The following is a 13,975-nucleotide window of genomic DNA, read 5'->3' on the forward strand; positions in this document are numbered from 1 at the left end:
TTTCAGTCGTGCAAATGACAAATGGGTTTTGATGGAACCATCTTCTACATCTGTTCTGCCTGGAGGTTTGCTAGTCACAAGTTGCTTACTTGCCCTTCCAGAAAACCCATATTCCAAGCTTCCTGTAGTTCTGAAGAATGAAACAGATCATGACATTCTACTTCCATCTAATGTAGTTGTTGCTGAGTTACATTCACTGCGGCAAGTGTTTCAAACCAACCCAGCTGCTATAAAAACTCCAAATGAGTCAGTTAGTTGTTATGGTCTAAACCTTGATTTTGGGGATTCACCGTTACCTACTGAGTGGAAAGAAAGGATTTCTCAGAAGCTGAATGACATGCAAGAGGTTTTCTCCCAATATAGTTTAGACTTTGGCAGAACTGATAAAGTAACTCATCATATCAAGCTGAGTGATGAAACTCCATTTACTCATAGAGCCAGACCCATTCATCCCCAGGACTTGGAAGCAGTTCGCAAGCATTTACAGGAGCTCCTTGAAGCTGGGATAATCAGGGAATCAGAGTCATCTTTCTCGTCACCCATAGTCAAGAAGAAAACAGGTGATGTCTGGTTGTGCATTGACTATCGGAAGTTGAACCTACAGACCATCAAGGATGCTTATGCTCTTCCCAACTTGGAAGAAACACTCTCTGCTTTAGCAGGCTCCAAATGGTTCTCTGTGTTAGACCTGAAATTTGGATATTATCAAATTGAAGTGGCAGAATCCGATAAGCACAAGACCGCTTTTGTCTGTCCATTGGGGTTCTGGGAATTCAATCGAATGCCGCAAGGGATAACGAATGCTCCCAGTACTTTCCAGAGACTAATGGAAAAGTGCATGAGTGACCTGCACTTGAAGGAAGTTCTAGTTTTTCTGGATGATTTGATAATATTCTCTGACACCTTGGAAGAGCATGAGAGCCGGTTGCTCAGAGTACTTGATCGTTTAAAAGAGTATGGGCTGAAGCTTTCTCAAGAAAAATGCAAGTTTTTCCAGACATCCGTGAGGTATTTAGGCCACATCATATCCCAACACGGAATCGAGACAGACCCAGAGAAGATACAATCTTTGAGAACCTGGCCAACTCCTAAAACACTCAAAGATTTGCGTACTTTCTTAGGGTTCGCCGGATATTATCGAAGATTTATCCAGAATTTCTCAAAGATTGTGAAACCTTTGAACGATTTAACAGCTGGTTATCCACCATTGAACAAGAGAAATTCTCTCAAAAAGAGAGCAGATTATCACAATCCAAAAGAGCCATTTGGAAGTCGCTGGTCTGGCGACTGCCAGGAAGCTTTTAATTTGATAATTGAAAAGCTCACCACTGCTCCAATCCTAGGATTTGCTGACTCTAAACTACCATATGTTCTTCATACTGATGCTAGCACAACTGGGTTGGGTGCAGCCCTATACCAGGATCAGGATGGAGTTATGAGAGTTATTGCATTTGCCAGCCGTGGGTTGTCCCCAAGTGAGTCTCGATACCCAGCTCATAAACTTGAATTTTTGGCCCTTAAATGGGCTGTCACTGAAAAATTTAGTGACTATTTATATGGCAGTCCCTTCACCGTGGTTACAGACAGTAACCCTTTGACATATATACTGACTACAGCCAAACTAGCAACCAGTTATAGGTGGCTGTCAGCGCTCTCGACATTTAATTTCAAGCTTCAGTACAGGGCTGGAAAACAAAACCTTGATGCTGATGGGCTCTCTAGAAGGCCACATGGCAAGGAGATGGATGATTTGCATGCAAGAAAAGAACATGAGAGGATCAACCAGTTCATTCGTTGTCACGCTTCACATAAAGATGACAATATGATCATGCCAGATGTTGTTCAGGCTGTCTTTGAGAAACATCAGGCCCAGCAAGTGACTGATAGTGGCACTAACACAACAAGTTTTTCTCTGGTTGAATCGTTAGCCACGAATGTTGAAGCAATACCAGATAGTTTTGACCCAAACCAGTTCCCTGTTGGTTTGTCAACAATTCCTGTGCTTTCGGACCAAGAGATAAGAGACAAACAGTTGGCTGATCCTGTTATTGGTGTTATTATCCACCAATTGGAGACTAAAGAAACTGTTCCTCCATTAGTACAAGCAGAACTTCCAGAGCTTTCCTTGATGTTACGTGAATTTAAAAAGCTGGAATTGAGGGATGGAATTCTTTACCGAAGACGGCAAGATAGTGGTGAGACTTGTCAACAATTAGTCCTCCCCGAAATATATAGGGACATGGTTCTTAAGAGTCTCCATGACGACATGGGCCATCTTGGAATAGAGCGTACACTTGATCTTGTTCGTGCAAGATTTTATTGGCCTAGAATGAGTGCCGATGTTGAAAAAAAGACAAAGACATGTGTGCGATGCATCTGCCGGAAGACATTGCCTGAAAAGGCTGCTCCTTTAGTCAATATTAAAGCCACAAGACCGTTAGAATTAGTTTGCATGGATTTTTTGTCACTGGAACCGGACTCACATAATACCAAAGACATTTTAGTGATCACTGACTTTTTCACCAAGTTTGCAGTGGCGATTCCCACTCCTAATCAAAAGGCCTCTACTGTGGCTAAATGTCTTTGGGAAAACTTCATAGTCTCTTATGGCATTCCAGAGAAATTACACAGCGATCAAGGGGCAGACTTTGAATCGCAGACAATAAGGGAGTTGTGTGGTATTATGGGAATTCATAAAACACGTACAACGCCATAGCATCCCAGAGGTAACCCTGTTGAGCGTTTTAACCGGACACTCCTAAGCATGCTGGGAACCTTGAGAGATCATGAGAAAACACACTGGAGGGACTTTGTGAAACCCTTGGTACATTTTTACAACTGTACAAAACATGAATCAACACAATACACACCATATGAACTCATGTTTGGAAGACAACCTCGGTTACCTATCGACCTAGTTTTCAACACTTCAGTGAACAAGAGTCAGTTGCGGTCACATTCACAGTATGTGAAGAATTTGAAAAGCAGACTACAGGAGGGTTACAGCATAGCCTCGCGAAATGCTGAAAAGGCAGGAGAGAAGAACAAAGCTCATTTTGACAAGCGAATTACTGAGTCGGTGCTCTGTGTTGGAGATCGTGTATTAGTCAGAAACATGCGCCTTCGAGGGAAACACAAATTAGCCGACAAATGGGAACCCTCCATATATGTGGTAGTGAGCAAAGCTGGTGAATTACCTGTGTACACAGTAAAGCCCGAAAACACAGATGGACCCACAAGAACTTTACACAGAGACCTGCTCTTGTCATGTGGATTCTTGCCTGCGTTCCATAAAGAACCAGAGAAACCTGAGGTTAGAAAAAGACCTCCAACTCTTCAGATTCCAAATGTTCATTTTGAATGTTCAAATGGTTCAGAAGTGGATGATAATGTGGATAATGAAGAGGATTATGAAACTCACCACTATGTTGGTCCTTTTGTGCAGATCCCTAAATTGGTCACTGAAGAGAGAATTTTAATGCCACCCTCTTTCGAGCATGTGTTTATAACACATAGACGGGAGACACAGGATCGAGACATTCTTGAACCCAGCTTGCAGAAATACTTACCTGACACTGTTATTCCTGAAGCAAGTAAAGAAAATGAAAGTAGACCTGTGGAAAGAAACTTACCTGTTGATGATCCATTTCCTGAAGATCCAGTGAGTGAATGCGCTCCTTTCGATGATTCCTGTGAAAGAGATGTGAATGAAACAGAATTAGAGTTGGAACCTGCCCTAATAGATGGTAGGATACACCCATTAAGGACGATTCCAAAAGAACTACAAAATCATGATGCCGGTCCAGAAGAGTTACTTGAGGACCCAGATGTAAGGGAACAAATGTATGGAAACTCAAGAGGAAATTACGAAGATGAATGTACTCCTTTACGGAGATCTGTAAGGCAAAGGACAAAGCCCAAGATACTGACTTACCCTGAATTAGGGAATCCTCTAGTTTCTATAGTTCAGTCTTTGCTCCAGAGCCTAAGTTCAGCCATTACTGAATCTCTTGCTGACTCTAAACGTACTAGTCTGCAAAGTCAAGGGGTGTAGTGAATTGTTACTGTGCACAGGGACGTGCAAAGTGTAAGGAGGGGAGAGTGTAACCCAGTAGTTTCTTAAACCCATAGAAAAATAGGTTACTGTCCCTTTAAGAGTTTGATGCAAATGCACACACACAGTGTTAGCATAGCTCCACCTGTTAATCAGTGTGATTGAGAGAGACAAAGTGAGAGCGCTGTAAGGAGAGAGAGGAGAAGCAAGTTTAAAACAAGGTTAAAAGATGGTTTTATTAGGAAATAAACCTTGCTAAGGAGTGATATATTGGTTTTAAAACCTGCAGTCTTCCACCAGGACTTGAAGTAATCCTGTAAAGGAGGATTTGGTGAGTAAAAAAATAAATTAATTAAAAACACTACTTCATATGAGAAGAAAGTACAAGATTAAGGTTTAAAAGGGTACAATTGTCTGTTTAAAGTTCATATTACTTTGTTTTAAAGACAGCTAGTGCTGTATTTGTTGAGTTCATTATGATGGTTTTCTTGAGTGACCTAGTTAAGCATGGATCTGTGTAGCCAGCCATTTTGAATTCATGTACATAGAAGCTATGTAAAAGGAAAAAAAACATTTTGTTTTCATGATGTGAGAGTGTTATTGGAACTGTGTAAGCAATGTAAATGTAAGTAAGCGTAAGCTATTTTCTAATATGATGCTGTTTAAACACCAGGTCAGGTTTTTGCCCCTTCTCTTGGCCCCACAGACTCTGTGTCACTGCGTGAGAGAGCCAAGATGGCGAGCCACCCATGAGTTTAGAGTCTTAGAGGAGCACCAAATGTGGATTCATTAATTTGGTGAGAGGAATTTGTCGTGTCAAGCTGAAACGGTAGGACCAACTTTAATTCCAGCTACCGAAATTCAGCTACTGTATTCAAGCAGGAACACGTTTGGATACAACCAGGATTTTTTTTTTTTTTTCCTTTTTTTTTTCTTCAAGATGTTTTTTCTCCTTTTTCACCTAACTTAAGAACATTCATTTTTTTCTTCAGGATGTTTTTCTCCTTTTTCACCTAACTTAAGAACAGAGCTATTTACTTTTTGATATAGCCAAACCTATTAAGGACTTTAAAAGGTTACTGAGTGAACTTTGATTTGAAAGTAAATTGAGCATGATTAAGTTTTGTTGTTATTGACAAGTATTGTGTTATTGTTATGTGTTTTTTTTTGGAAATTGACTGATTATGAGTTAAGCTAAGGTGAAAGAAACATCACCTTCTGTGACAAACTCAAGTTAATTGGTTAAACCAACAGAAAATAAAATGTGAGGTTGCAGCTAAATTTTAAGCAAATGCTTAAAATAGTAACTTAAAGAGTAAAAAGTAGAAAAAAGACAGTGCTAGTAAAACATAATTAACCAAAGGAATAATAATAATCTGACAAATTAAATTTGAACAGGAAGAGCTCAAACATAGGAAGTATTGATAAACAGTGAATTAAATTAAGTGAACCATTACACTAAAGCAGTGTGAATACAGACGTTAAAAGTAAAGAAGATAAAACATTTGAAGGTTTTTTATTTTATTTTATTTATTTTATTTTTATTTTCACATTATGGGATTTTAAGAAATGTACTGCAAATTTTTTTCTGATGTTTTCTTTTGGTATTCCTCTGTTATTCAATAACAAGCTGTAAAAGTGTTTTTTTTCCTATTTTGTTGATAAGTAAATATAAGGTCATAAGTCTTTATCTGGGTTGAAGTCTTTTGATTCAAGCTAGTTAGACTATTACTACTCCCAGAACCTAGAGCACTGGTCCATACCCCACACTGGCGTACATCTTGTACCGCTGGCTAGGGTTATACTTGCAATGAGTCTTTTACAGCACTGTGGAGGAATTTTGGCCCACTCGTCTTTGCAGAATTGTTGTAGTTCAGCCACATTGGAGGGTTTTCGAGCATGAACAGCCTTTTTTAGGTCATGCCACAGCATCTCAATCGGATTCAGCTCAGGACTTTGACTAGGCCACAAAGTCTTCACTTTGTTTTTCTTCAGCCATTCAGAGGTGGACATGCTGGTGTGTTTTGGATTATTGTCCTGCTGCAGAACCCAAGTTCGTTTCAGCTTGAGGTCACAAACAGATGGTCGGACATTCTCCTTTGGGATCTTTTGGTAGACAGCAGAATTCATAGTTCCAGTAATCACAGCAAGCCTTCCAGGCCCTGAAGCAGCAAAACAGCCCCAGACCATCACACTACCACCACCATGTTTTACTGTTGGTATAATGTTCTTTTTTTCTGGAATGCAGTGTTTCTTTTACACACACCTTCCAAAGAGTTCAACTTTTGTCTCATCGGTCCACAGAATGTTTTCCCAAAAGTCTTGGGGATCATCAAGATGTGTTTTGGAAAAATTGAGAAGAGCTTTAATGTTCTTTTTGCTCAGCAGTGGTTTTCGTCTAGGAACTCTGCCATGTAGGCTGTTTTGGCCAGTCTCTTTCTGATGGTGGAGGAATGAACACTGACCCTAAATGAGGCAAGTGAGGCCTGCAGTTCTTTGAATGATGTTGTGGGGTCTTTTGTGACCTCTTGGATGAGTCATCGTTGCACTCTTGCTGTAATTTTGCGCGGCCGGCCACTCCTGGGAAGGTTCACCACTGTTCCATGTCTTCCCATTTGTGGACAATGGCTCTCAGTGTGGTTCGCTGGATTCCCAAAGCTTTGGAAATGGCTTTATAACCCTTTCCAGACTGATGGATCTCAATTACCTTCTTTCTCAATTGTTCCTGAATTTCATTGGATCTCGGCATGATGTGTAGCTTTTAAAGATCTTTAGGTGGACTTCACTTTGTCAGGCAGGTCCTATTTAAGTGATGTCTTGATTGAGAACAGGTGTGGCAATAATCAGGCCTGGGTGTGGCTAGAGACAGTGTATTCAGGTATCAGAAACCACAGTGACGGAATGTTTTAACAAGGGGCAATCACTTTTTTACACAGGGCCATGTAGGTTTGTAGGTTTTTCTACAACACCTAAACACCTTTATTTAAACATAGCATTTTGTGTTTACCTGTGTTGTCTTTGGCTAATATTTAAATTGGTTTGATATTCCGAAACATTTAAGTGTGACAAACATGCAAAATATCAGGAAATCAGGAAGAGGCAAACACTTTTTCACACCACTGTATGTTTGTTCATAACATTTGAAAGGTTTGCTTGCCTGCCTATGCGGCTCCCGTATGAGGCGTAATGTTTTATTAATTAATGCAAATAAATTCCCAATATATTTCACTTTAACAAAAGAAAATGAATAAGAATTCTGTATTAATGGCCAAAATAGACTTTTTTCAGCTAGCATTGTCATGTTTTGAAAAATTCACACCAATGCATTTCTAAACGGTCATCAGATCTAAATCTAATATAATCTGTTTAATTAAACTCCTAACCCCTGCTTGGAGTCTGTTTAGTTTTTTTAATACTGTATTTCGTGTGAATTATTGTGCATGCTACGTAGAAGTACTACTGAAGTACCTAACTTTTGATCTGTCATTCCTTCATCACTTTTTTAAAATTCTTTAGAGGAATGGGACATGGCACACTGACCTAATAGGTAATGTTTGCTTACTAGGTGAGCAGGGAGAAATAGCACCTACTTCACAAATGGGAAAGACTATCATAGTATTAAAGTATTAAAGAAAAGTACAACCCTGCTATCTAGTGGATCCAGGGTTTAAACCAGAGATGCTAGAGAGATAATAAGAGGCACAATCCATCAAACTTTTTGACAGGTGACCTTTGACCTTTGCTAGGTGCCTTTTTTGACCCCTCCCCCACACCACGTGCCTCTAATTTCTGGAATGTGACCTTTGACCCCTCAGATCACCCTATGATGACATCTGTTAGTAATTATGTTTTCATTCATCTGTAATTACCTTTGACCTTTGCCATGTGCCCTTTGACCCCTCCCACACCCCGTGCCTCCTTTTCTGGAATGTGACATTTGACCCCTCAGATCACCCTATGATGCTGTCAGTTAGTAATTATGTTTTCAATCATCTGTAATTACCATTGACCCCTCAGATCCCCTGACCCTTGAACTCTCTTAATTATTTTTCTGATATCAATGACCACGAGTCTCCGGTAATTATTAACTGGTGGTGTGTAATTACCCCTGCCATTCGTCATTCATGTTTTGGATATGAGGTAATTTAAACCATGGTGACACACCGCCCCGCCCATCCCTCCGCCCTTCCTGCCCCATCCCCACCTCTTCCCGTCCCGCCCAGCCCCGCCCCCATCATTATTCAGATTGTCCTGATTGGTCAAAAAAATATTCCCGCCAAAAGTATTGACCAATAAGGTTGTTATTCCTATGGAGCAATCACAGCAAGCCTACGAGTGAAATGTGTATTTAAGAGATAGGGGTTAGCGAGATGTGTGAAGGACCGAGAGAACGGAGCAATGGAGTGTCTTTCTGAGGTTGCTGAAAACCAAAGCTTCCCATACCGGGATTCGAACCCGGACCGTCTGGATGAAAGCCAGAAATCCTACGCGTTAGACCATATGGGAGGATCTGTAGAAGAAGAGCACGATGACGAGAATCTAAAAAGGTACCGAACAATGGAGAGCATTCCTGAACCAGTCGCTCAAGGAGCGCTCAAGACTCAAGTCTGGCGTTTGTCAGATGGAACTTACTTCGGATATGTTTTTCTTAAGGATATATATAGCGTTGCTATGTACGTCGGAAAAACGGTTAGATACGATGATGCCTCAGCTCGTTTTACTTTGAACCATATAGAATGGTTTAGCTTCAGAAGACACTGCTCTGTTTTTAATGCCTACGTCAATTACAGAAATACAGAATGCAGCCCATTTTTTCAGGAGAACATGAATTTAATTTGGAAACCTCTGAATACAGGAAAGTCTAGGCGTTTTAATCTCGCGCCGGTTATGACAAGCCTCGGATGTAATGTAAGCCTCAGTGTCATTCAAGATTTAAAATGCTATGCAATTGAAAATGACCTGCACTCGTGCGATTTCCAGGTTGTTTTTAATTCAGAAGACTTCAAAAGAATGAATCGTGTCTACTTTGCAATAATTGACAGTTTGTTCTACATGAACAAATAGATTTTCTGATTATTGTCAAACATACAAAACCAACATTAATTATATTCTTAAACATTAAACTTTTATATTACATTTTAATACTTTTTTAGCCTATACTTTTCTATACTTTAGCTAAATTACCTCTCTTTCATGTGAGTTGAGATGGTTACCCCACTGCTTGAGGCTAAAGAGAGAGGTAAGTGGTTGCTGGTGGAGTGGGAGGTAGGAAGCCATTTCCTGAGAGTATGATATGAATTAGTTAAATCAATCAGTGTATTGATGGGTAAAGGAACTAGTGAACTAGCCCATTGTTTGATTCTCACATGTTGCTTCATGTGACTCCCAACAGAGTATAGACTATTGATGATTCAATAGACCCTGGGGGTAAATGCAGTTTCCTGCATTGTCTATCCATGAATGTTCTGATCAGATCACTAAAATTTAAAACAGAGCAGTGTCTTTTGATGTTTTGAATCCTTTGAAAAAAAAAAAAAAAAAAAAAAACTGATAATGAATACTATAACTCGACCGTCAATAACTTGAGCTGAATTTCTAATTGAAATAGCGATAACTTCATACCTTGAAGCGGATGCTTGATATGAATGAAACACACACACACACACAAACTCACACACACCACACACCTCCCACTCTTTTCTGTGATGTCATAACCTGAGGTCTTCAATCAAAATCACTGTATAAAAACCCCTTGGTAATCCACAATATACATTCTGGAGACAGCCCCCGACGCTTGAAGACCTCAAACGCTTTGACGCTCCTTGATTTCAACCGCAATATGGACTTTGGTGAGAGAAAAAAACTTTTAATATGAAATTATCACAATATATTACTTTTATTAAAATTACCTTTAAGTAGTTAAATGACTGTTTCTTATGGTTTAATAGGAATTTAATAGGAATCACTCATCTTTCAGCTTAATTAATGTGAGTAGTTAACATTGTTCTATGTATCCTATGCAAAACTGAATGTAAGTGATATTTAAGACTACTTTTCTACGTAATATATGAAATATGTAGTATATACAATCATCTTTTATTTTATTTTAGGATCAGAATGTTTCATTGTTGAAACTGTGACAGACTGTGATGCTGTGACAGACGAAAGTGTGCTATATCATCCATTTCAAAGTAAGATTTTATTAATTTTTGATTAAAAATAATTATTTAATTTCAAACGTGATGATTTGATTCCTTCAATATGAAACTCAAATGTTTATTTATATTTAAGTTGGCTTGTCAAAGCCAACTTATAGTTCTTCTTATTCTTCTTATTATTATTATTCTTCTACGCTAAAATTTCTCAACGCTACTCCTCCTACAGTTTTCGAGCTAGAACCACCAAACTTCACAGGTTGGTAGAACCCATAGCCACTTAAGTTGCTTGTGCTTTTCTAAGCGATCGGAGAACCAGGGTTCTAGCACGGTTCCGTCAAAGTCACTTTTTTCCCCATAGACTTCCATTCACACTTTTTTCAAACTGCTCTAAAAGTCACAATTTTCAAGCTAGAACCACGAAATTCACAAGACATACAGAACTTGCAAAGACGTTTCAGACGATATGCTGACCTCACCGATACGATTTACGGTTTTCGTAAAATTATCGTACGAACTTTCCCCATAGGAATGAATGGGCGGAATGTTGGCCATCTCACACACACCAGCCGATCCTGCGCACGGCCCCCCTCTCTGCCCTGCTCCTCAGTACTGTATCTGTATGGAGAAGATACTGCTGAACACAACCCACACCAGAACCAATACAACACTACACACACCCCACACACCACACATACCCCACACCCCACACAAACTCCACACACCACACACTCTACACACCCCACACACTCCACACCACACATACCCCACACCACACATACCCCACACCACACACACCAAACCCCACACACACCACACACCCTACACACCCCACCACACTATACACCCCACCACACACACTCCACACACCACACAACACTCTACACAACACACACTCCACACCACACATACCCCACACCACACATACCCCACACCACACACACCAAACCCCACACACACTATACACCCCACCACACACACTCCACACACCACACCACACTCTACACAACACACACTCCACACCACACATACCCCACACCACACATACCCCACACCACACACACCAAACCCCACACACACTATACACCCCACCACACACACTCCACACACCACACCACACTCTACACAACACACACTCCACACCACACATACCCCACACCACACACACTTCAAACCACACATACCCCACACCACACACACTTCAAACCACACATACCCCACACCACACACACCCCACACCACACACACTTTAAACCACACACACTCCACAGCTCACATAGCCCACACCACACACACTCCACCCCACACACACTTCATACCCCACACCACACACACTTTAAACCACACACACACTCCACAGCTCACATACCCCACACCACACACACTCCACCACACACATACCACACACTCTACACACCACACTACACACCCCACCACACACACTCCACACACCACACAACACTCTACACAACACACACTCCACACCACACATACCCCACACCACACATACCCCACACCACACACACCAAACCCCACACACACTATACACCCCACCACACACACTCCACACACCACACCACACTCTACACAACACACACTCCACACCACACATACCCCACACCACACACACTCCACACCACACAAACTCCACAGCCCACACCACACACACACACAAACACACCACACATACACCACACCACACACACTTCAAACCACACATACCCCACACCACACACACCAAACCCCACACACTATACACCCCACCACACACACTCCACACACCACACCACACTCTACACAACACACACTCCACACCACACATACCCCACACCACACACACTCCACACCACACAAACTCCACAGCCCACACCACACACACACACGAACACACCACACATACACCACACCACACACACTCCACATCACACATACCCCACACCACACACTTCACACCCCACACCACACACACTTACCACATGACACACAGTCCACTCCCCACACTCACTCCACACCACACATACTCCACACCACACAAACTCCACAGTCCACACCACACACACTCTACACACCACACACACCCCACACCACACACAGTCTACACCCCACACTACACACACTCCACACCACACCCTACACACATTCCACACCACACATACCCCACACCAAACACACTCCACCACACACACTACACACCACACACACCCCACACCACACACAGTCTACACCCCACACTACACACACTCCACACCCTACACACATTCCACACCACACATACCCCACACCAAACACACTCCACCCCACACACCACACATACCCCACACCACACACACTTCAAACCACACATACCCCACACCACACACACCCCACACCACACACACTTTAAACCACACACACTCCACAGCTCACATAGCCCACACCACGCACACTCCACCCCACACACACTTCATACCCCACACCAACACACTTTAAACCACACACACTCCACAGCTCACATACCGCACACCACACACACTCCACCCCACACATACCACACACAATTCACACAACACCACACACTCCACACCACACATACCCCACACCACACACACTCCATACCACACACACACTCCACAGCTCACATACCCCACACCATACACACTCCACCCCACACACACTTCACACCACACATACCCCACACCACACACACTCCACACCTGACACAAACCCCACACTCCACCACACATACACCACACCACACACACTCCACACCACACATACTCCACACACCACAACACACTCTCTACACACCACACCACACACACTCCATAACACACACACTCCACACCTGATACACACAACTCACCCCACACTCCACCACATCACTCCACACCACATTCCAAACACACAACACCAAACACACTCCACAACCCACTCCACACCCCCACACACTCCACACCACACACACACTACACAACTTAGTAACTATTTGACAAGCCAACTTAAAGTTCGTTCACGAACTTTGCCTTTTCTAGTTAGTGTGATTGCAGTAATGCAATCACAGTATTGTTCTTCTTAAGTCTTATTCTTCTTCTTCTTCTTCTTATTATTATTATTATTATTAGTGTGATTGCAGTAATGCAATCACAGTATTGTTCTTCTTAAGTCTTATTAGTGTGATTGCAGTAATGCAATCACAGTATTGATCTTCTTAAGTCTTATTCTTCTTCTTCTTCTTCTTCTTATTATTATTAGTGTGATTGCAGTAATGCAATCACAGTATTGTTCTTCTTAAGTCTTATTCTTATTATTATTATTATTCCACCTGTTTTTTGTCCGGTTAACTAGTGCCGCAGTTTTCGAAATATCGACTTCGTTCAAAAGAGAAAACGTGCGTCCATATCGGGAATGGTGGGCTTGTATACAGCTTTCCGATCGGACTTACGTTTTTCGTAAAAACTTCGTAAGTACGCGTTTTTTTGCCCATTGAAAATGAATGGCCAGAACTTTGCACGCCCGTGGACGTCGCAATTTTTGAAATACGAAGATGAAACCAATTGAGGACCTGTAGAACTTATTGAGCTCTTTCCGAAAATATGCGTTACGAAAAGTTACGACGTACGGATTTCGTACGATTGTCGTACGAAGTGGCCCCATTGGAATGAATGGGGCCAATCGGAGGACGGCAGCTAGATCGAAGGACAGGTAGCTAGAACTCCAGTACTGTGAGTGTATGGAGCAGCTATGGGATAAAACAGCATTAGGTCAAAAGTTTGGACACCCCGGCCCC

At 41.8% G+C, this 13,975-nt stretch overlaps 1 protein-coding gene and 1 non-coding gene across 6 annotated transcripts in view; one reads left to right on the plus strand and one right to left on the minus strand.

Moving 5' to 3' along the window:
* The window catches only part of LOC103029984 (signal-induced proliferation-associated 1-like protein 2), a 232,260-nt gene that overhangs the window by 81,761 nt on the left and 136,524 nt on the right, over positions 1-13,975 (plus strand). The window lies entirely within an intron of this gene.
* On the minus strand, positions 8,489-8,560 carry trnae-uuc (transfer RNA glutamic acid (anticodon UUC)). Its single transcript has one exon. It is a non-coding gene; the product is annotated as a tRNA-Glu (tRNA).

Source organism: Astyanax mexicanus, chromosome 7 (assembly GCF_023375975.1).
Source record: "Astyanax mexicanus isolate ESR-SI-001 chromosome 7, AstMex3_surface, whole genome shotgun sequence".
NCBI classification, from domain to species: Eukaryota; Metazoa; Chordata; class Actinopteri; order Characiformes; family Acestrorhamphidae; genus Astyanax; species Astyanax mexicanus.